We start from the raw sequence: 20,705 nt of genomic DNA, 5'->3' as shown, positions 1-20,705 counted from the left end.
TTCTGTTTCTTCAGAGGCTTCTTGAAGCCTGCCTCTAGCTCATCCAAATAATTGTTTTGTCTACATCTCTGTTATTTCTTTATAAATAATTACAGTCAATTCTTATTATTTGCAGTAGTAATATTCCATAAAGTTGCCTAGAACACCGAATTAATCAAATTCTAAACCCTTGTTTCCAGGGTAAATATGTACATATATACATATCTCACGTAGGTTATAATCTTAATTCCCAAAAACAACTCATCCTGGTAGATTGAATTTTCTTTATTTCCAAAAGAATAAAGGAAGTACAGAAGTGTTAAGTGATTTGCCTGAGGTCACTCCACTAACAGGTGCCAGAGTTACAATTCAGACCCTGCCCTATTGGCCCCAGAGCCACAGCTTCTTGCACGACCCTGCGCTGTCCTCTACTGTCTCTGTCTTCAAGTCATCTTTGTATGAAAGCTGAAACAAGAAGACTGAGGGTCACCTAATTTGACCTTAGCTTGGGACATGTGCAAGGAGTGACAGAGTTTTCACTACTGTGTGTCTATCCAGGAGCCACCTTGAGAGTTCCACAAGTATTAATTTGGGGATTACAAAGACATTCTAGCAAGTAAGTAAATTTGCAAATATGGGGTTCACAAATAATGAAGGTCAACTGTATTCGTAAGTGACTGCTAGGGTCTGTTTCATGGTAATCCCTTCCCCCAAGAGTGTGGAATGTTTCTTTAGCTTCTTTGATAGTTTATTTATTCACTCATGTATGTTTATTTATTCATTTGTGTATTTATTAAGTACTTACTATAAGCCAGGCTCTGCTTTAATCTGTGATGAACAAGCTGGAGATTAAGGTCCTGCCCTGTGGATTTTATATTAGAGTAAGAAAGACAGATAGCTAAGTCTGGAGCTCGGGGGGTGAGGCCCAGGTTGGAGTTACAGATTCACTTGACCAAGGTGAAACCTGGTGTGCCCACTCCTACTTCACATCCCCAGACATACTTCCAGAACATTTCTATACTATTCTTGTGTATAAACTCTTCCTTTTGAGCCTCTCTCCATTGACACATGTCAACCTCTACTTGTCTTTTGTTGATTTTGAGGCCACTTGCCCATGTAACTGGCAGGATATTGAAGAAGAATCCTACTGACCTGGTTCTGCTACTTACCAACTGAGTTACTTTGGTCAAGCTCTTGGACTTCTGAGCCTGTTTCCTAATTTCAGAAGTGGTGATATGATGCATTAGGCCCTGGTGGGTTGCAAGGAAGAGGCACACACATATCACCTTTGGTAATGAGGGCCGAATGTTAACTTGGATGGAAAGTCATCCAAGCAGCCATATTATCTCTGGCCCTGGTACTTTTGAAACCTCACAAAACACTAATTTAGCAGTATTTAGGATAGGATTTGAGCTCTGAAGACCTGTAGTGTGGTTATTTGTTCATATGTCTGTTTTCCATACTAGACCATGAGCTCCATGAGGGCAGGGTCTACAGTTTCATCTTTCTATCCTAGGTACTCAGTTCAGTGCCTGATACATAGTAATAGAGGCACAAATGTTTCAAAGTTGTGGAATTTTCAACTCTTCCTGAAAGAATAGGAAGATTTAAAGGATTCTCAGAGAAGGTATTATTTAAGTTTTTTAAATTTTTTTTTAAATTTTTAAAATTTTTTTTGAGATGAAGTCTTGCTCTGTCACCCAAGATGGAGTGCAATGGCACGATCTCAGCTCACTGCAACCTTTGCCTCCCAGGTTCAAACAATTCTCCTGCCTCACCCTTCTGAGTAGTTGAGATTACAGGCATCCAAGACCAAACCCAGCTATTTTTTTGTATTTTTAGTAAAGTAGGGGTTTCATCATGTTGGGCAGGCTAGTCTTGAACTACTGACCTCCGGTGATCTCCCTGTCTTAGCCTCCCAAAGTGCTGGGATTACAGGCATGAACCACCATGCCTGGCCTATTTAAGCTGATTATTTAAGGGTGAGTAGAAATTTTTTCCAGGTGACTAAAATCTTGAGACATTATTCCAAGCAGAGACCAGTAGGTGCTAAGACACAGGAATGTGGGGATGTTGAAGTTTACCAAACACTGCTAGATTAAAAAAACAAAAAGGAAACAATCAAAATCAAAAATTAAAATTAAAAATCACCTAAAAAACCAAAAAAAAAAAAACCAAAAAAAAAACTATGACTTGGCTTGGCCAGAGGTCATGTCACAATTGAGTTAACTGTGACTGTAGACACTCGGTAATGGATGGAAGTTTTAGGGAAAAAACATAACATTCTCAGGTTGTTGGCAGACTATCTAGAACAATTTAGAAATACAGATATTGAATTCTGGGAATAATTACACTGTAGTGAAATCATTTCCTTCTCTGTGTATGAAGCATGTAAGTGTCGCACACTGTTCAAGGTGCTGAAAATCAGACTCTTTTCAAGGAGCTCATGAGCAATGAAGGGAGATGGATGGGTGAGCAATTGATTATCATGTGACAAGTGAGGTAATAGAGATATCACTAAAATGCCTTCTAAACAAGAAAAAGGAATTATTTGTAATATATGGAGTGCTGGGGAAAGATTTCTGAAATGAAGCCGGCCAGGCGTGATGGCTCACACTTGTAATACCAGCACATTGGGAGGTAGAAGTGGGAGAATCCAGGAGGGTCCAGGAGTTCAAGACCAGTCTGGTCAACAGAGCAAGACCCTGCCATCTCTATATTTGAAAAATAAATAAATTTTTTTAATGAAGTGATATATGAGCACTCTGGAGCACCATACAAATATAGGACAGACTGAAGGAATATATGCAGCTTAATTTGAGTTAGCATTTTTTGAAATTTTATATTGTAGAAGTATACATATTTACTGTTGTGAAATTAGAAAGAATTGATAGGCAAGGAGGGTGGTCTACAAAGCACTCCATAGATCCACCATACTGAGACAATGCTTAATGCTTTGATGGATTGATTTATACTTCCTACGCATATGCATGATTGTATACATACATGCACATGGTTAAATAGAAATGGTTCTCCTTGGTGTTCTGTTTATCCATTTATTGTTATGAAGTAAATCTCCAAAGAGTACGTTTGCTTTGCCCAACGGAGTCTTTTGTTACATACTGCTGTACATAATGAAAACTAAGAAAGGGGCTAATTTTCAGCCTTGTGACCTTGTGGTGATTTAAACAGAGGCTTCATGAAAGGCAGATTCAGAAATGAACTTGGTGTGTGTGGGTGGTTATACTTGGCATTATTGCTTGTAAGAGTATGATAGGGATGATATCAGTGTCCGCCAACTGGGAATTGGTTAAGTAAACTGTGGTACATCCAAACGATGCATGCTGTGCAGCTGAAAAGAAGAATAAGAAAGACCTCTGTAGTCATGTAGAAGAACTCAGACCTATTGTGTGTGTTTTTTAAAAGGGAGAGGGAATGGTATCGTATGTATGGTGTGCTAATTTTTGTGTTGAGAGAGAAGAGTAGAATAAGAATATACATGTGTATTTGCAAAGATAAATTCTGAAATGATATATAAGAAATGAATTAAAAATGTTTGGCTGTGGAAGGAGAATAAGACTGTGAAGGGGATGTTGCACATACTTTTATAGATAGTTATATTTAAAAATTTTTCTGAACTATATATTTGTACACATGACCCTTTAAAAAATAAGTGAATGAAGGAATGAAGTAGGATTATGAGAAAGAGATAAGAAAAAAGGATCTAAGGGGCTGCCCATCTTTTTAGTACCCAGTGAATATTAATACATAACAATAGCAGCAAATATTGGAAGAGTACCCCCAGGAGGGTGGTAGGGAGTCAGCCTTTCCTTTGTCTTTTCCTCAATTTCATATATTAAAATATATATATATATATATATTCTGAGAACAATAAGAGAATTTGAAACAAAAATGTCTCCAGATGTCTTAAAATAAAAGGAAGATGGGACAACTTTATGTAGTGCACTTCCCAAAAATGGGCTGGTTTCCCTCAAGAGGCAGGGATTCTAGCCTACATGGGATACATATGGGAGAAAAACTAAGAAAAAGAAAAGAGATTTAAATATAGATAAATGAAATTAACACTTCTCCCTGATTATAAAGGAAATCACATTCTTTTTGTAATAATTTGGATGACAAATATTAAGAAAAATATTTAATTTGCCACTCAAAACATTCTGGTTTGTTGCTTTTTACCCTTTTTTATGCATGTAAATATTTTAAAAAGTAGAATCATAATAGCCTTTTGTCACTTATTATGTTTTGGACATATTTCTGTGGCAGTAAATATATTCTGGCATCATCATTTTTAATAGCTGGATGTATATTAATTCCTTTCCTATCCTTTTTTCCTTTCCTTTCTTTTCTTTTGTCTTTCTTTCCTTCCTTTGTTTCCTTTCTTTCCTTTTCCTTCCTTCCTTCTTTCCTTCCTTCCTTCTTCCTTTCCTTTCTTTTCCTTTTCCTTCCTTCCTTCCTTCCTTCCTTCCTTCCTTCCTTCCTTCCTTCCTTCCTTCCTTCCTTCCTTCCTTCCTTCCGTCCCTCCCTCCCTTCCTCCTTCCCTCCCTCCCTCCCTATCTTCCTTCCTTCTTTCTTTCTCCTTCCAAACTTCAAAGTCACATTTCACTTAATTTTTATCCTGCCAAACTTGAAAGTGTTTTAACTTAGTGATTTTAGTGTAAACAGGAGCAGGAGAAAATGTAATCATCTAGGTCTTGTTCTGTCACCCAGGCTGGAGTGCAGTGCCATAATCATAGCTACTGCAGCCTCAAATTCCTGGGCAGAAGCAATTTTCCCGCCTCAGCCTGTCGAGTAGCTGGGACTAGAGGTGTGTGCAACCACGCCCAGCTAATTTTTACATTTTTTTATGGAGATGTGAATTCGCTATGCTGCCAGGCTAGTCTTGAACTCCTGATTTCAAGTAATCATCCCAACTTGGCTTGTCAAAGTGCTGGGATTACAGGTGTGAACTACTGCTCCCGGCTAAGAGTTTAGTTTTGTTTGCTAGTGGTGTTTTGGCATCTTTTCCTATTTGAGACTTTGGTGCTAGTGCTGAAGTATTACACTCACCATCCAAGGTTTACAGGACTTTTGTTTTAATATGGAACAGATGGAACTGTTTAGTTCTGCATCTTTGCAGGTATACAAAATGTGCCTACCAGGACTCTGCCTATATCCATTGAAAGCAAGAAGTAATACAGTAAAACTGCCTGGCTAGAGGCTTTGAAGGAATGGAGTGTTCTGGTTGAATTCTATTAATTTGGAAGCATGAAGGTGAAAAAATTCAGAACTTAATTTTCCTTTGGATGCAATTTGAAAATATAGCCAATGATTCCACTTTTCTTCTCTAGTAAGTTTGGACATTCTGATCTACTTGGTGGTTTATTATAGAACTCCTAGTGTGCCTGAGACTTACATTGTGAAGATTTTTTTAAAAAACTTTAGCAGTAAGAGGATGTAAATGGTTTTGTATGAGATCAGGCTAGATAGGAACTGATTCTTGTAAATATACTTGTTAGAGTAAACCTCTGAATGCCACTTATTTTCTTATTGAACTCATAAAAATAAAACACATTGGATGGAGGGTGGGAGTAGGAAGGAGAGTTATGTGTTTTAATTGCATGTCATTGTTTTGTATCAAGACAGAACATATAGTATCCCTGGCTTTGGGCCTCCAGAAGGAAACACATTTTTCTACCTGCTGTATGGCAGAGGTTCTTAAATACCTGGAGGGATGACTGCAGCACAGATTGCTGAGCCCTACTCCAGAGTTTCTGATTCACCAGGTCCAGGGTAGGGCCTGGGAATTTGCGCTTATAAAGAGTTCTCAGGTGCTTCTGGTGCTGCTAGTCCAGAGATGACATTACTGAGAACCACTCTTGTCTACTACCTGTAAATTATAGAACTCTAGACAAAAGCTTAGTTTGGTCTGGGATAAGAAGCACACAGGTTATGGAACAAATCATGAAAGATTCAACCCTTGATCCCAGCCTTGTGTGGAATTCAGGTAACAAGCAGTATACAGTGACATAACACAATTCTTGGTTTTCATGATTGTAAGTCATAGCCAAGTATGAAGTGAGAAATTCACTTTCATTTGCAAGGCTTAGAGAGGCCAGGTGATTCTAGAAAAATGGGCCTTGTATTTGTTTTAAACTGGTAATGAGCTTTGAGTGCTTATTAAATTGAAAGCTTTTAAAATTTATTTTGTATTTTATTTTATTTCTTTTGAGATGGAGTCTCACTTTGTTGCCCAGGCTGGACTGCAGTGGTGTGAGCTTGGCTCACTGCAACCTCCGTCTCCTGGGTTCAGGTGATTCTCTTGCCTCAGCCTCCCAAAAAGCTGGGATGACAGGCCTCCACTACCATGCCTGGCTAGTTTTTGTATTTTTAGTAGATATGGGGTTTCACCATGTTGGCCAGGCTGGTCTTGAACTCCTGACCTCGGGTGATCCACCCACCTCGAGCTCCCAAACTGCTGGGATTACAGGCGCCAGCCACCACACCCGGCCCAAAAGCTTTGTGTTGTTACAGATATTAGACATGTTTCTTGTTTAAGAAAAAAAATCTTAACTATAACGTAGGAGAATAAGAGAAACGTTTTTCCAAAAAAGACAAACTATTGTGATTATTTTATCTTATTAGAATGTTGGATAATATAATCTGCTTCATCAATCATCAGGCATGCTATGGATTTTCCATTTTTATAGGATCTGTGTCTCAGTTATGGTAATACTGGTAATTTCTGTACTGTGTTTGAAGATGAAAAATGTAGGCCAAAATCATAGACCTTGCATAGAAACTGGATAATGAGCACAGCTCTGAAGGAAAACATAGATACACACAGACACACATATATATAAAGTATACACACATATATTTTTAAAGTTTTAAAGCTTTTAAAACAAAAGCCGGCACCTCCCCCATCCCAGACTGGGCAGCCCCTCCCCTCAGAGTGGGCGGGGACAACGGTTGCGTGGGCAGCTTTCCTTGTGAGCCGCAGGTCCCTCTGGACATACTGCTGCCTGGCTACACCCCCTTTCCCTTTAATCTTACTCAGTGACCAATGAACTTGGAGCATTAAGGCCACGCCCCATTTCTGCATTCTACTGGGGCCCTGGTTAGGCCTCCTGTGGATCAGTCGCACAGCTGCCTGGTAGGTGACTGGAGGTGTTGATCAGTGCTTGCTGGGATTTCGCTGATGTGGTCCCAACCTCCCCTGCCTCCCTCCCCACCCCATGATGGCAGAAGAAACTCGACAGAGCAAATTGGTGGCAGCAAAGAAAAAGGTAAAAACGCACCATGTCATGGCCCCCCAACCCAGCCACAGATCCCCTCTGATGACAAGACCACTGCCAGAGACCATACCACTTCTGAGGCACATTGGACTGGGCCCCCCAACCATGGCCTCTCTGGGTTCCCCCAACCAAAGTCTTGTCAGTCAGCCCCGCCCCTTCAGCAAGCAGCCCAGTCCCTGCCCACAGCAATAACCCCAGGGTGACTTTGGGCGGGTGATTCCTGGGGTTCCCCACTCCATTACTGGGCCCTTACCACCTGCCACTCCAAGCTTGACCCCCCTGGGCTCTTTGGGCTCGTGTCTCCAAGGACCTGGGTCCCCCAGGCGCAGGCCCCGCCTTTGGTAGTCATCCCTGGGTGACTTTGGGCTGGTGACTCCTGGGGCTCCCTGCTGCAGACTTTGCCCTCCCCTCCTGCTACCTCAAGGTTGACCTCCTGGGTTCTGTGTGGTGGCATCTCCAAGGACCTGGGTCCCAACCCTGTGTTTCCCTCCCTCATCATGGAGCAGCTACTCAGACATCACACTGATGTGGTCCTTTCCCCCAACCAGGAGGAGTGGAATGTAGTGATGTCACAGTCTGCCTAGGAAGTGTCATTACTGCAAGACCGGCCTTTGGTCTTATGACACAGTCCCCTAAGCATTCTCACCCCATTTCTGGTTCCTCTGGTCACAGCACAAATTTCTAGCTGGAAGGGGAATGGAGACTATAGGACCCAGGAGCAAGAGGTTTCAGGCTGCCTCACTCCCTTCACATAGACATTGACAGTGGGGAAAGCCTACACTTCCCCCGTGAGCGCAAAACATTAACAGTATCTCTGGGTGGCAATGGGGGATGGGTTTGGTTTGGCTTTTCTCCCAAGCTTCTACTTTCCAGAGAGATTTCAACATTTTTTTTCTGAGTTCTCCACCTCATATTCTGATTCTCCATGGTTCTGGGGCCAGACTGCCCTTCATTCAGTGGTCTCTGAAGTGAGATTTGCTCATCTTCTGTGGAATAGATCTTGGGAAACTGAACTTGACAGCTTGAATCTTCCTCATATTATCTGAACCTGGGGTACTCTGAGTGCCACAGGATAAATGTGGGACATCTTTCTGAAGCATCAGTTTCCCTTGATTCTCTTGAGATCAAGAGAAAAAACAATAATGTACTTAGGGATGTCACATAGGTCACCTATGTAACATAGGTTTCTAACAGTATACCAGACTTCTCTCTGAAATGAGGTTTGGGTTGTCTTCTTTCTGATAAATTCCCAGATTTAACAGAAAGGCTTCCTTCTGCCATGAGGACACATTGATATAAAATTTGAGAGGTACTGGTACACTGCTTCACACTAATAGACAAGTGAGGATGTATGACTCTAAACCACATGGCATACAGTTCCTGCCTACTTAATGTTTACTTTTTTACCTCTGCCTCTGGTTTTGGTCCCTGGCAGCCACTGTTTCTTGGCAAAACCCCAAAGCTTGGAGTCAGAAGACTGAGTTTCAAAGTTCCAGTGTTACATTTTTTTCTTTTCTTTTCTTTTTTGTTTTTTTCTCTAGCCATGATATCAATCCCCCTCAGTCACTAAATGATTGTACCAACACCTTGTACAGTTGTTGGTATCATAAAATCAGATGGTGTATAAGAGTATTTTGTAAAAACTGTAAGGGAGGATGTGGCTGTAGGGGCTGATAGTACTCATGAGTATTACTGCTCTTCTCTCCCACAGTTAAAAGAATATTGGTAGAGAAAGAGCCCTGGCATTTCAGCAGGAGCAAAGACGAACAGGAAAACAACTGGCAGTGGCCCTGAGACAGCTACTGCTGATGGTTGCCACTCACCTGGAGATGTGAGTCTTGGCTGGCCAGGCTCCTGGGAACAGGGGGCCCAAGGGTCAGTGGAGGGTAATTGTTAAGATTGTGAATGGACTGTTAGGTACTGGTTAAGAATTCTGGGTTTGAATCCTGCCTCTCCGTCTACTAGGGATATGATTTAGGGCAAGTTGCTTGAGCTCTTTGGGCCCCTCTTTTCACATCTGTATAATAGAGGTGGTATTGTTTGACTTCCATTTGTGAAGTTTAAATGAGATTTGTCATTGTTATTTTTATTTAACCCCTAGTACATGACCTGCTGTAAACACCCAGGACACCCAGGATATGGTCATTGCTGTTTGATTTTCCTCATCCCCAGTCTCAAGGGGAAGCCAGGACAATGAGAACAGTCACTTGCCATCAGGACTCACTGAAAGGGTCCCAGGGTGGGATGGTGGGGAGATAAGAACCATGAGAGAAGTTGGCACAGAGGAGTTTTGGGAGAAAGGGTCCAAGATAGGCAGAAAAGAAAATGTTGCCAGTTGATGGGGAAGAAAGGAAGTCAGAGGGCTTAGACACTGAGGTGGACAGAGCATCTCTACGTACACTCTCATCTCTTATAGTCAGCAACAGGTATCCATGGGGAGGGCCCTACATCATCTGCTACCCTGAAGGATCTGGAGGTAAGAGGCTCTGGGCGGAGGTGCAGTGACCCTGCAGGCCAGCCTTCCAAGCTTCTCCCACAGTGGGGACTGGGTGCCCCTCTGCCAGCTGAGACAGCCCACACACACCCCAGCCCTAATGATTGTTCTCTCTACTTCTTGACCCACTCCTCCTCCATGTCCTCCTTACTGCATGCACCTCAGAGCCCATGCCAAGAACCAGCAGTAGTCCTGGACTTGAGGTCTGTAAAAATCAGTCAACTGAATAACACCATCAAATCTTTGGTAAGAGTCCAGTGGGGTTCCCTGATTCCACGTTGCCAATCTTGGGTTCCAGTTTCCCCTTGGGGCCCTGAAGAAAGGGCCTGGGTGCCCCTGGTGCCAAGGACAAATAGGGAGCTGGGGCACCCAGGCCTCAACTGGAGGGAACCCACAGCATGCAGCATGGCTCTTCTTTTGCTGCCCTCTTTGCTGACTCTCTCCTCTCCAGACACCCCTGCTTGAGTCCTAGCTACACACGCCCTGGGGTTTTTGCCCCTCGGGGAAGTGCTAGCCTGACTGGTTGTCAGGGGCCCCATATTTCTGCCGTGACTCAGTCCCTAATTTGCTCTTTGATTCTGAACAAGCCACCTCTCCTTTTTGGGCTCGTGTTTCCAGAGAAGGTAGGGAATACCAGAGTATCTTTCTGTTGGTTCTGAGAGTCAGAGATTTAAAGGCCCCCTAGAATGGAAACCTTAGGGCTAAGGGTTCCTGTCTGTCCTTTTCCATCCTATATGTGCTGTGAAGAACCGTACCTGGTCCATACATGCTTAGTAAATGTTTATTGAATGAACACACTTTTCTAAATCACAAGCTGGCAGAAGGGGTGGCCTCTCTCAAACTCCATCTCTAGAGGCTTATGTTACTCTCCTCTCAAGAGATTCCAGATTCAGACTGAGTTCTGTGGCTGTGGTTGAAAACCAACAAAGACCCAAATCCTCTGTCCTTGGGAGCTTGAGGAGAGTTTACCAGGTAGTGTTCCCTTTGGGTCTGAGAACTTTGCCTTTAAAATCCTTTCCTGGCCACTGCCTGCTGCTTCCTGGTCTGGGGAATAGAGCTGAGGGGGCCACCTTCCATCACCTTAATTTGACTCTCCCAACAGAAAGAACAGAAGAAACAAGTAGAACATCAGCTGGAAGAAGTGACGTGATTTCTTTGTTTGCTCACGACATGACTGCTGGGTTTGGGGGGCGCTCAGATGTAGAAGCCCTGGTCTCGTCTCACCCACTCCCAGCCTAGGGAATAAGGCTCAACCCTCAGATTCCACCCCATCCCTACAGGGTCCCTGATAACCTGGTCCCATGGGTGGGCCTGTCCTGGGGTATTGGTGGCATTCTGGGGGCCTGTCTCTTGCTGTGCCATCTCTGCCTCCCCCTGGTAAGAGCTCTGTCTTCCTCTTCCTACAGGAAAAGAAAGCAAACAATGAGAAACAGAAAGCCAAAAGGCAGCTAGAGGTGAGTGGAGGGTGTGAAGTTTTATCCTGTCCTCCAGAGAATGTTTCTTTCCTTCTCTTTCAGCACTTGCTTGGCTTTTCTCCCAAAGGTTCAAATCCAGAGATTGAATATACAGAAAGGGAAACTAAATACAGACCTGTATCACATGAAACGTTCTCTCAGATACTTTGAATGTAGGAATCTGGGCACCCTGTCATCCTTCAACCTGGCACTTTGACATGTCTTTAGGGGGAGTTCTTTGGGCCCCATCTCAACTGTCTCATTACAGATGAATCCAAGGATCTGGCTGGCCGCCTGCAACATTCATTGCAGTGTATAGCAGAGTTAGAGTGGGCTCTCTCTGCTGTCACCGCCACACAGGAGAAGAAGGAGATCAGTGTGAGTTCGGCCACTTGTCCCTTCCTCTGGCAGCTTGGCTTCCTAGATGGAGGAGTGAGCCTAAAGCTCCATTCTACAGGATGGAGTGTCCTGCCCAGAACGCAGCATGGCCTTTTCCTTCTGCTTTTGTGTACGGTTGTTAGAGCAACCTGGGCTGAGTCAACTGTTGTGGGTGAGTTGGGGGGCACTGTGGGGAGTGAGTACTGGATGCAGAGCTTGGAGGCCAAGTGCCTGCCCTGCCCTTACCTGGCTGTGGTCTTGGCCAAGTCCTAGGTGTTGGGTACTTACTTGTACTGTGATGGTACAGAAGAATACCTTTAATATGTTACCACTTCTGTAGTGAGAGGAAGCGTGTGTGTGTGTGTGTATGTGTGTGTGTACATACTATGATAATATACATAAAACATGTCTTTAAGGGTTCATTAAAAGCTCAGGAGATAGCAACAGGGTGGCTGGGAGACACTTCCCTGTGTTCCTTCTGAGTTTTAGACTATATGAATGTATCATCCTTTCAAATAGTGAAAAAAGATTAATTTTCACCTTCCTATCTGTGCCCCTACCCCCAACAGAAAAATTGGCTTGGGAATTGGATAGACCTGGGTGTTCAAATCCCAGCTCTGCCTAAGTGATCTTAGGCAAGCACTTAACCTCGAATACTCCATGTTTTTTCATCTACACAATAGAGGTAATCATAGTAACTGTCTCCTACAGTGGTTGCAAGGATTAAATGGGATTGCTAGCATGGTACCTGGTGAAGCACTCAATAAAAGTTCAAACAGTGGTAATAATAACAGTAATAACAAAGCAATATTATCTGATCTCTCTGGATGTCTGTTAGCCAGCTGTAAATTCGATCTTTTCCCTGTCCCTTCCAACTTGACTGAGTTCTTTTAAAAACCAGACCATGGGCTTGGAAGTGCCTTGATCTTTACTGACCGAGTTGTATATTGAGCCAAGCCCTAGCCCTTTTAAGGGGCACTGTGTGGAATGCCCCAGGTCCCACAGATTGGAAACTTCTCACTCTTCACCATCCAGACCTCGAGCCGCGGTAAAGCAGTTATTGAGTAGCAGTTAGAGCAGTCCATACGGGAGCAGGCACTGCTGAAACACATGCGACACAGGTGAGGTTTTGCAGAGGGAGGGATGTGGAAGGAAGATGACCCCAGGTGGCCAGGAGCAGGTAAGGACCAGTGACGGCCCTTCCTAATTTCTGTGCCCGTTCTTGCAGTTGAAGGAGTTGCTTAAACAAGTCCAGCTAGAGAGAGATGAATATGCTTAACACATAAAAGGAGAGAGGGCCTGGTGGCAGCAGAGGATGAGGAAAATATCTCCGGAGGGGAGCTCTGACCCTTCAGTCCCCCACCTTCAATAGGTCACTGGATCTTTCTGGGCATCTGTAAAATGGGAACAGTACAGCCAGAGGTGGTCATGGGCTTTATGGAGGTGGGAGCAGAGAGGGAGATGGCAGCCTGTCCAGCCACCAGCCCCTCTCTCCAGGGCCCTTTGCCCCCGTGCTTTGGGCAGGTTTGCACATTGGAGAAGGAGAAGAAGCATGATACACGTCGGGTAGAGAAGCTGGAGAGGAGCTTGTCCAAACTCAAAAACCAGAGGGGTAAGATGGGGCTGGCATGACCTGGGAGCAGGCCTGGCATCAGAGGGCCCTGGGAGTGGCTTAGAGTACCCCAGGGAGGTGGGTGGATGGAAGGGCTTTGAGGCAGAGGGAAAGAGGTCTGTGCCAGGAGATAGCAAGTCTTGTCTCCATGAGCCTCAGTGTCCCCATCAGCAAAGAAGGCCCATTGTCAGCCACCCACAGTGCTCTCTATCTGAAAGTGGTTCGGAAGATTGGCTACCATCTGGGTGCGAGGAATTATTAGCAGTGTGGTCAAGTTTGGGGAGCCTGAGAGGAGCTGTGCACCAACAGGAAGTGTTTTTGTTTGTTTGTTTGTTTGAGAATCCAGAGGCCCTTATTGCCTGCTTCCTTTCTCCGCTGAACCCCTGCCTCTGGAGCCTCCAGCAGTGCCCTCTGAGGTGGAGCTGCAGCATCTGAGGAAGGAGGTTGAGAGAATGGCAGGAGAACTCCAAGCCCAGGTGGACAACAATCAGCGCATGAGTGTCCTGATCTGGGGGCAAAAGGAGAGGCTTCAGGAGCAGGAGGAGAGGCTTCAGGAGCAGGAGGAGAGGCTTCAGGAGCAGGACGAGAGACTTTAGCAGCTGGCTGAGCCACAGAGCGGCTTTGAAGAGCTGGTGCGTTGCCCACCTGGGGAGCCTGCCCTCCTACCAAGTCCTCCAGGCCTTGGTAGGGGCGTTTTAGCCCTCATGTGAAATGTTATTTCCAAAGGCACCTGTGAGCCAGAGCGCTGCACTGGAGGCAGTGGAGAGAGGGGATGATGTTTCTCACCTGCCTCCACCCTTCCCGGTGCCATGGGAGGCAGACACCAAGTTCTTGGTTCTCCAGCTGCAGTGGGTGGCTGCTGATTGCTTCTCTCTGTCCAGAACAATGAGAACAAGAGCGCACTGTAGTTGGAGCACTAGGTAAAGGAGCTGCAGGAGAAGCTGGGCGAGGTGAAGGAAACAGTAACCTCCATCCCCCATCCAAGAAGGGCTGGGAAGCGAGCACCAGCCTCTGGGGAGGGGAGGTACCAGGACAGAGGCCGCTCCAACCTGGGGTCAAGTGGCCCCAGCACCCTCCAGGGCAGTCCTGTGACTGTTTCTTGCTTCCTGCCCTCTGACTATTAGACATGTGGAGCCCTGGGCTCCTCCCAGGTCTGGACATCATCATCCCAGCTAGAGGTATGGAGCCCCCAGTCATAGGGGAAGAGACAGTGGTATATGAGGCTCCTTATTCTAGGCACGGCGGCTCATGCCTATAATCCCAGCACTTTGGGAGGCTGAGGCAGGAGAATCACTTGAGGTTGGGAGTTTGAGATCAGCCAGGCCAACCTGGTAAAACCTCATCTCTTATTACAATTACCAAAAAAAAAAAATTAGCCAGGCATGGTGGCACATGCCTGTAATCCCACCTACTCAGGAAGCTGAGGCATGAGAATCGCTTGAGCCCAGGAGGAGGAGGTTACAGTGAGCTGAGATTGCACCACTGCACTCCAGCCTGGGTCACAGAGTGACACTCTGTCTCCAAACAAAACAAAAATACTCCTTAGATTAAAACTGGATTCCAGCCTCAGTTTCACAGGTCACCATTCAAGTACTTTGCATCTCTAAGTCTCTGTTTGTTTAACTTCAATAGGAAGTTATCATTTTCCTTACAGAGGAGTTGAGGATTAAATGAGATAATACTTGGAAAGCATTAGGCATGTAGCGCACTTAGCAGATGGTGGTTGTCTCCCACTGCTTTTCCACCAGTCTGTGGCCTACAGTTTAAATGATGAGAAAAGGGTATGAGATTTGAGGCTGGGGAAGGAGGCATGGGGTTCTAGGAAAAGGAGGCAGTCACTTAGGCCCGGAACAAGGGGCCAGGGGCCTGGGCAGGCGATAGAGCCCCACATTTCTCTCGCTACCCTATCAATGGACCCAGAATCTGGAAGCCAGCCACCACGTGCCCTCACGCCCAGGGTCTTCCTGCAGGTGAAGCTGAAGAGCCAAGAGGCTCAGAGTCTGCGGCAGCAGCCAGACCATTACCTGGGTCACCTGCAGCAGTATCTGGCCACCTACCAGCAGTAGGTGGCCGCCTATCAGCAGCTGACCACTGAGAAGGAGGCACTGCACAGGCAGTTACTGCAGCAGACCCAGCTAAAGAACCAGCTGCATCAGCAGGAAGCTTGGGGCAAAGCAGTGGCCAAGATGGCCCACCAAAAGTTGCAGGAGACCCAGGGGAGGGAGCTGCTGAGGGGGACTCCCTGGCACACTCCGTGCCTTCTCACTCTTTCCTTGCCCCTTAGGAGCGTCTGGAAGCTGCCAGCCAGCAGAACCAACCCCTACAGGCTCAGTTGAGCCTCACAGCTCTCCCTGGGGAAGGTACGGGGACCTGCTCAGAGGAAGAGGAGAGAGCCCCAGGAGGAAGGGGGACTGTTAGCAGCACAGGATTAAGGAGTTGGAAGAGACCTTTAGAACAGCTGGTCCTTATGCCGACTGGGTGCCCACACTAAGTTCGGCATCAATATGGTGACTTCCTGGGAGCGGGGTCCACCAAGTTGCCTAAGGATAGCTGAACTGGCCCAGGTCAGAAATGGAACAGGTCAGAACTCTCGCACCGACTAGTAGTGGGACTGTGCCTGGGCAGCATAGCAAGATCTTGGTTCTTAAAAGTAAAAATAAAGAACAGCAGCTTATTCCTCTCTGGGTAGGGGCTGGCTCAGGGTTACACAGTGATGGTGGAGGTAGAGGTGGGCCCATAGTACCTCCCTTGTTAGGTTGTCTAAGGACCCTTTTGGCCACCCCCCACAGGAGATGGAGGAGGACATCTGGACAGTGAGAAGGAGGAGGCACCTCAGCCCATGCTGACCGTCCCGGAGGACCTGGAGAGCTGGGAGGCCATGGTGAGCCTGACTCCCCGTGCACCCATTTTGCCACCTTCCTGTGTGCTCCCTCCAAGACCCCTTTATGCTCTTGGTTTCCCTGCCTTCTGATTTCTCTGGACCCTCACCCCATCTGGGAGCCAGTGGTCAGACACCATTTCACCTGTGACCAACAGGTGCACTTTCTGAGGCCCCAAGGGAAGGGGCTGCACTCCACCTCTCTGCCCGTTTGTTCTGTGTATGCCCCCACAAGAATGCTCACGTCTTGTCTTCTGGTGGCATTTTACAACTCCACTGAAGTCAGTGCCCAGGAGGAGCAGGCATGGTTACAAGAGCAGGTGAAAGAGCACAGAGTGTGCTGCCAGCGCCTGGCTCACCCGGTGGCCTCTGCCCAGCAGGAGCCAGAAGCAGTGATCCCAGCCCCAGTGACTGGGGCCGAGTCTGTGAGTGGGGAGACCCACCAGGCCCTGCAGGAAGTCATGGAGAAGCTGGAGGTGAATGAGTTTTGGCATGGGCCAAGAAGGGCAGGGGTGGGGCAGGTCGCTGCCAAGATATGACCCCATTATATTGACTCCAGAGAGGCCTTCGGACCTCCTGGAGGAGAAGGTGGACCTAAGGGAGTGGGTGGAGAAACTAGAACTTCGATTCATCCAGTACTGGAAAGACAGACGCCATCAGTGAGCTGGAGGACAGGGCATGGCAGTGGGAACTGCAGGGCTGTCAGAGGGGTCTCAGTGTCTGAGCCCTGTCCTCCCTCAGGAAAGTTCATCACCTTATAACGGAGCCAGGAGGTAGTGCCAAAGATGCGGCACCGGGAGGAGGACATCATCAGGCCCAGGACAAGGAGGAGATGAAAGTAGGGTGTGCAACATCTCTGATGGGGTGGGGGTGGGCATGAGGGTGGGCACCGGCATGACAGCTGAGGACCCCTCCCTCCAGGTGAAGCTGCTGGAGCTGCAGGAGATGATGCTGTGGCTTGTGGGGACTACAACAAGGGGCACGGCAAATACCTGGCCACTGCCCAGAACCCTGCTGATGAGCCCAGTCTGGGAGCCCCAGACCCCCAGGAGCTGGGGGCTGCCGACAAGCATGGTGGTGAGTAGAGTCCTCAGGCGGGTGGGCAGGCAGGGGCAGGGGAGGCTCGCACTGCGCTCAGATCCCCGCCTCCCTCTCCCCAAAGATCTTTGTGAGGTGAGCCTCACCGACAGCGTGGAGCACCCAGGCTTGGACATCAACCCCTGTGTGCCATTCTTTTGCCGGGCTTGGCTGCCGAGAAGGAGATAAACATCACCATCATCAAAGAGCTGGTCAAAAAATTTTACAAAAGGAAACAAGTTATGGGGTTAATCGCCTACCCAATTCATTTACTTCATTGGAATGTTAGAGCCACTCATGGTTATTTGTGTTTCTAATTTATAATTGAAGTTTATTTGTAAAAAGTTAAAGGAGAGTGGGTCTCTGTGACTTTCACTGATGTTCACTCTGGCATCCTTTAGCATTTTTCTTTTTTAATTCCATAATCGTTGGTCATTAGCATGCATATCGAGTTTGCCCTTACATGGTGGGAGGTCAAACACACAAACCCCCACTATTTGCACAAAACTATTGTCGCTGGTTTGGAATAGGCTGCTATGCTTTTTTAATGTCATTGCAGCATGTATGTTCATTATGGAATTCAGATAAAAAATATGTGGTTTGCCCTCAAGTGTGCACTGGTTATTACTTTGTAATGTGCCACTGTGAGTACTGACATTTAGAGTTGTTTAAAGGCTGAGAACTGGAAACAGCCTTTCCCCCGTTTTCTGTGTATTGGTGATGGGAATAATGACATTTTGGGGGAGCTTTTCAAATCTCACAGAAGAGGAAAGTGGCCTGCTCTGGCAGGTGTGTGCGGGATAGAATGTGTTTCATTTGTTCCGGTGCCAAGAATGAGCGCTGTACTATGGTAGTTCCCCCAGGATTTGTGTGTGCTCTGGGCTCATGAAGATATTGCACCATGAGCTGCAGCAGTTGTACTCTTTCTCGATGACCTAAAAAGGGATTATTTCTGAGGAATGAAAGGCTCCCATCGTTGACTGTAGATGATGAAAAAACAATCAGTTCTAAAACCAAAGCTGATTTTTAGAAAATTTGAAAGTATAAATTAGCCCTATCCATAATATAGTTTCTCTAAAACTTTATCTGAGTCATTTAAAAATAATATAAGTATTAAAAAATGTAACTGCTATCTTAATGTTCTGAAATAAGTTAAAACATTTTAAAATACGAATACTGCAGTTTAAAAGAAAGAAACGGTAGGAAGGAAAAGTAGAGAAAGAAATGCCAGTTCCAGTCCAAAGCTTTAGTTGCCAAGTTTTCTTAGAATGAATTTTACCAATTTATGAATTCTTGTAAACAGAATGTATAATGGAAATACTGAAAGACTTTTGCCTGAAGTGGCATTATTGACTGCTGGTGTGATGCTACTGTAATGTAATAAATTATTAAATTGTTGCAAAGTGCCGTTTTTGCCTTAAAATTTTATTTTGTGAGTCTTGAAATCTATAGTATTAAAGGTATTGATACTGCGCAAATGCTGGGCATGCTTGGCATGAGATAATCTGTTTCATTTTTACGAAATTGGAATATAACTATGCAACTGTTTATTAAAAGAACACAAAATAAAAAAATTACGGGATTAAAAATGTTATGGGGTGAAAAAGTTGTGGGATAAAAAATGTAAAAAATTTGTGGCAAAAAAAAGTTGTGGGATAAAAGTAGAAAAAAGTTTTATGAACAGTTACAAAAGAAAGTTATGAAAAAGAAGTTATGGGATTTTTTGAAAAGTTATGGGATAAAAATAAAAATTAAAGGCAGGCCCCTGTCAGCAAAGCCTGGAGAAGTGGGGCTGGAGTCTCCACTGCCACCATGTCCCTACCACCCCTTCCCAGTCACCCTGTTACAATTAGGGTAGCAACACAAGACCTCTGTCTACTGGGGAAAGACAAACAGACCCTTTGCCACCTTGACCAGCGCTGAGTCCTTAGATTTCTGGATGATGATGATTGTTATTTAAGAGCCAGAGGCTGGTGGAGTTGGTTTGTTCGGAGGAGGTCTGATGGTCTCCTTACTCTCACCATAGCACGTTTTCCCTCAGGGGGTCTCCAATCTTCTTATTCAGAGAGGTAGCTGAGGCGGGACAGTGGGGCGAACTGTGGACCAGGTGAGGGCATGGGCTGCTGGGGTGGCCCCCTTCCCCGATGTACATATTGTGTCTGTGTAATGTTTTGTATATTCCAGAGGGTAGGACCACCCCTGTATCGTAGCTAGCGGAGGTTGGAGCTGGCACATGGGGAGGAGGGTCTAATAATTATTTGTGGCTGGGAAACTTATTTATTGCTAGCATAGGACAGAGGAAGGAGGAGGGGATGGAGTTGTGACTCCCTGGTGATTGGACTCCTGTTTATTTTGCTTTTTATTTTGGAATAAATGGATTTAGCCATACTGCTCGGCCTGGTGTGTTCCCATTTCCCTCACTGGGTCCTGGAGTTTGTGCCACTGAATGGGGAGCCCCAGAGTGTCTGAGCATGTCCAGCTGGGCTGTTGGCGACCTTCCAGACCTGTTACCTGTTGCTGCCTGGTGACACCTGGGGGATTCCATGGGGACTGCTATGGAGCCTATGGCGTGCAGTCCAGCCCTGACAGCCAACAGACTCAGAAGCCTGATCTGGCGGTGGCCGGGAAGACAGGTACCAGCACATAAGGGCACTGACCTCCACCCACCCCAGGCTTCTTCCGTTCTGTCCCCTTGCCTCCCTCTACTGTCTGCACCTGGTGGCCTGTTCCATCTGTCCCTCTAGAATGCTGGCTGCTCCTCAATCTCCCTCCAGGCTGAGTTCATGGCAGCCCCCTGTTGGCCAGAGCCAGCTTCACAGGATAAGAGCCAGCTAAGCTTCAGGGGCTTTCCAGGAAAAGTGTCGCTTGGAAAGGGTATGGCCTTTTCACCACTCCCAACAGCACTCTAGAAATGGCTTGGTCTTTCCCCTCCTGTGAGCTCCATAGAGAACACGGCCAGCAGAGGATGCATTTCCCCATCATCCAGAAATGGGTTTGATTCTCAGCCAAGGGACAGCAGGACTGGCAGAGACTGTCAGGCCACACAGAGGCCTGCACAGCACTGCCATGCTTGGTTGGGGGCGGGAGGGACAGCAGGTGTTGGCTGTCCACAGGCCGGGCATGACAGGGAGGCTCACTAGAGGTGGTGCCCTTTGGAAGGCCAATGTTAGGGGACAGATTTCTCTTGTTGGGGCACAAGACTCCACAAGACCAGCACGGTGACTGATTCCCAGTGCTAGAGGCGAGGCGGTCGGCCACCTGTTGGGGTGTGTGTGTGTGTGTGTGTGTGTGTGTGTGTGTATATATATATAGGTATTTATAGATATTTATAGACCAGGGCAGGGGCGTACCACAGAGGGGGCACAAGTTTTCGGCAATGGTCACACCTGGATGTGTCTGCTCACCACTACAACAGACTAAGTCACAGATGTAGGGGGCTGGCTTTGGGGCTGGGGGAGCCATTGTCAAGTCACAGAACAGTTGCCCAGGCAGGCTTGGAAAGGGAGGTCTCCAAGAAGTGGAGGGATCTGTTTAGAGG

General features: G+C 46.3%; 1 pseudogene across 1 annotated transcript; it reads left to right on the top strand.

Moving 5' to 3' along the window:
- The first annotated feature begins 7,187 nt into the window (after positions 1 to 7,187).
- LOC101006883 lies at positions 7,188 to 18,574 on the top strand (annotated as a pseudogene). The gene is made up of 19 exons (XR_001904644.3): positions 7,188 to 7,265; positions 8,986 to 9,105; positions 9,691 to 9,750; positions 9,934 to 10,014; positions 10,871 to 10,909; positions 11,175 to 11,222; positions 11,311 to 11,395; positions 11,491 to 11,600; positions 12,636 to 12,714; positions 12,821 to 12,954; positions 13,125 to 13,212; positions 13,561 to 13,844; positions 14,094 to 14,162; positions 15,497 to 15,572; positions 16,002 to 16,093; positions 16,652 to 16,749; positions 16,832 to 16,928; positions 17,012 to 17,167; positions 17,253 to 18,574. The product of XR_001904644.3 is annotated as a golgin subfamily A member 8S-like (transcript).
- Positions 18,575 to 20,705: the final 2,131 nt, after the last annotated feature.

The sequence above is a fragment of the Papio anubis genome, chromosome 7 (genome assembly GCF_008728515.1).
Source record: "Papio anubis isolate 15944 chromosome 7, Panubis1.0, whole genome shotgun sequence".
Lineage (NCBI taxonomy): Eukaryota > Metazoa > Chordata > Mammalia > Primates > Cercopithecidae > Papio > Papio anubis.
This window is presented reverse-complemented; position numbering and strand designations above follow the sequence as displayed.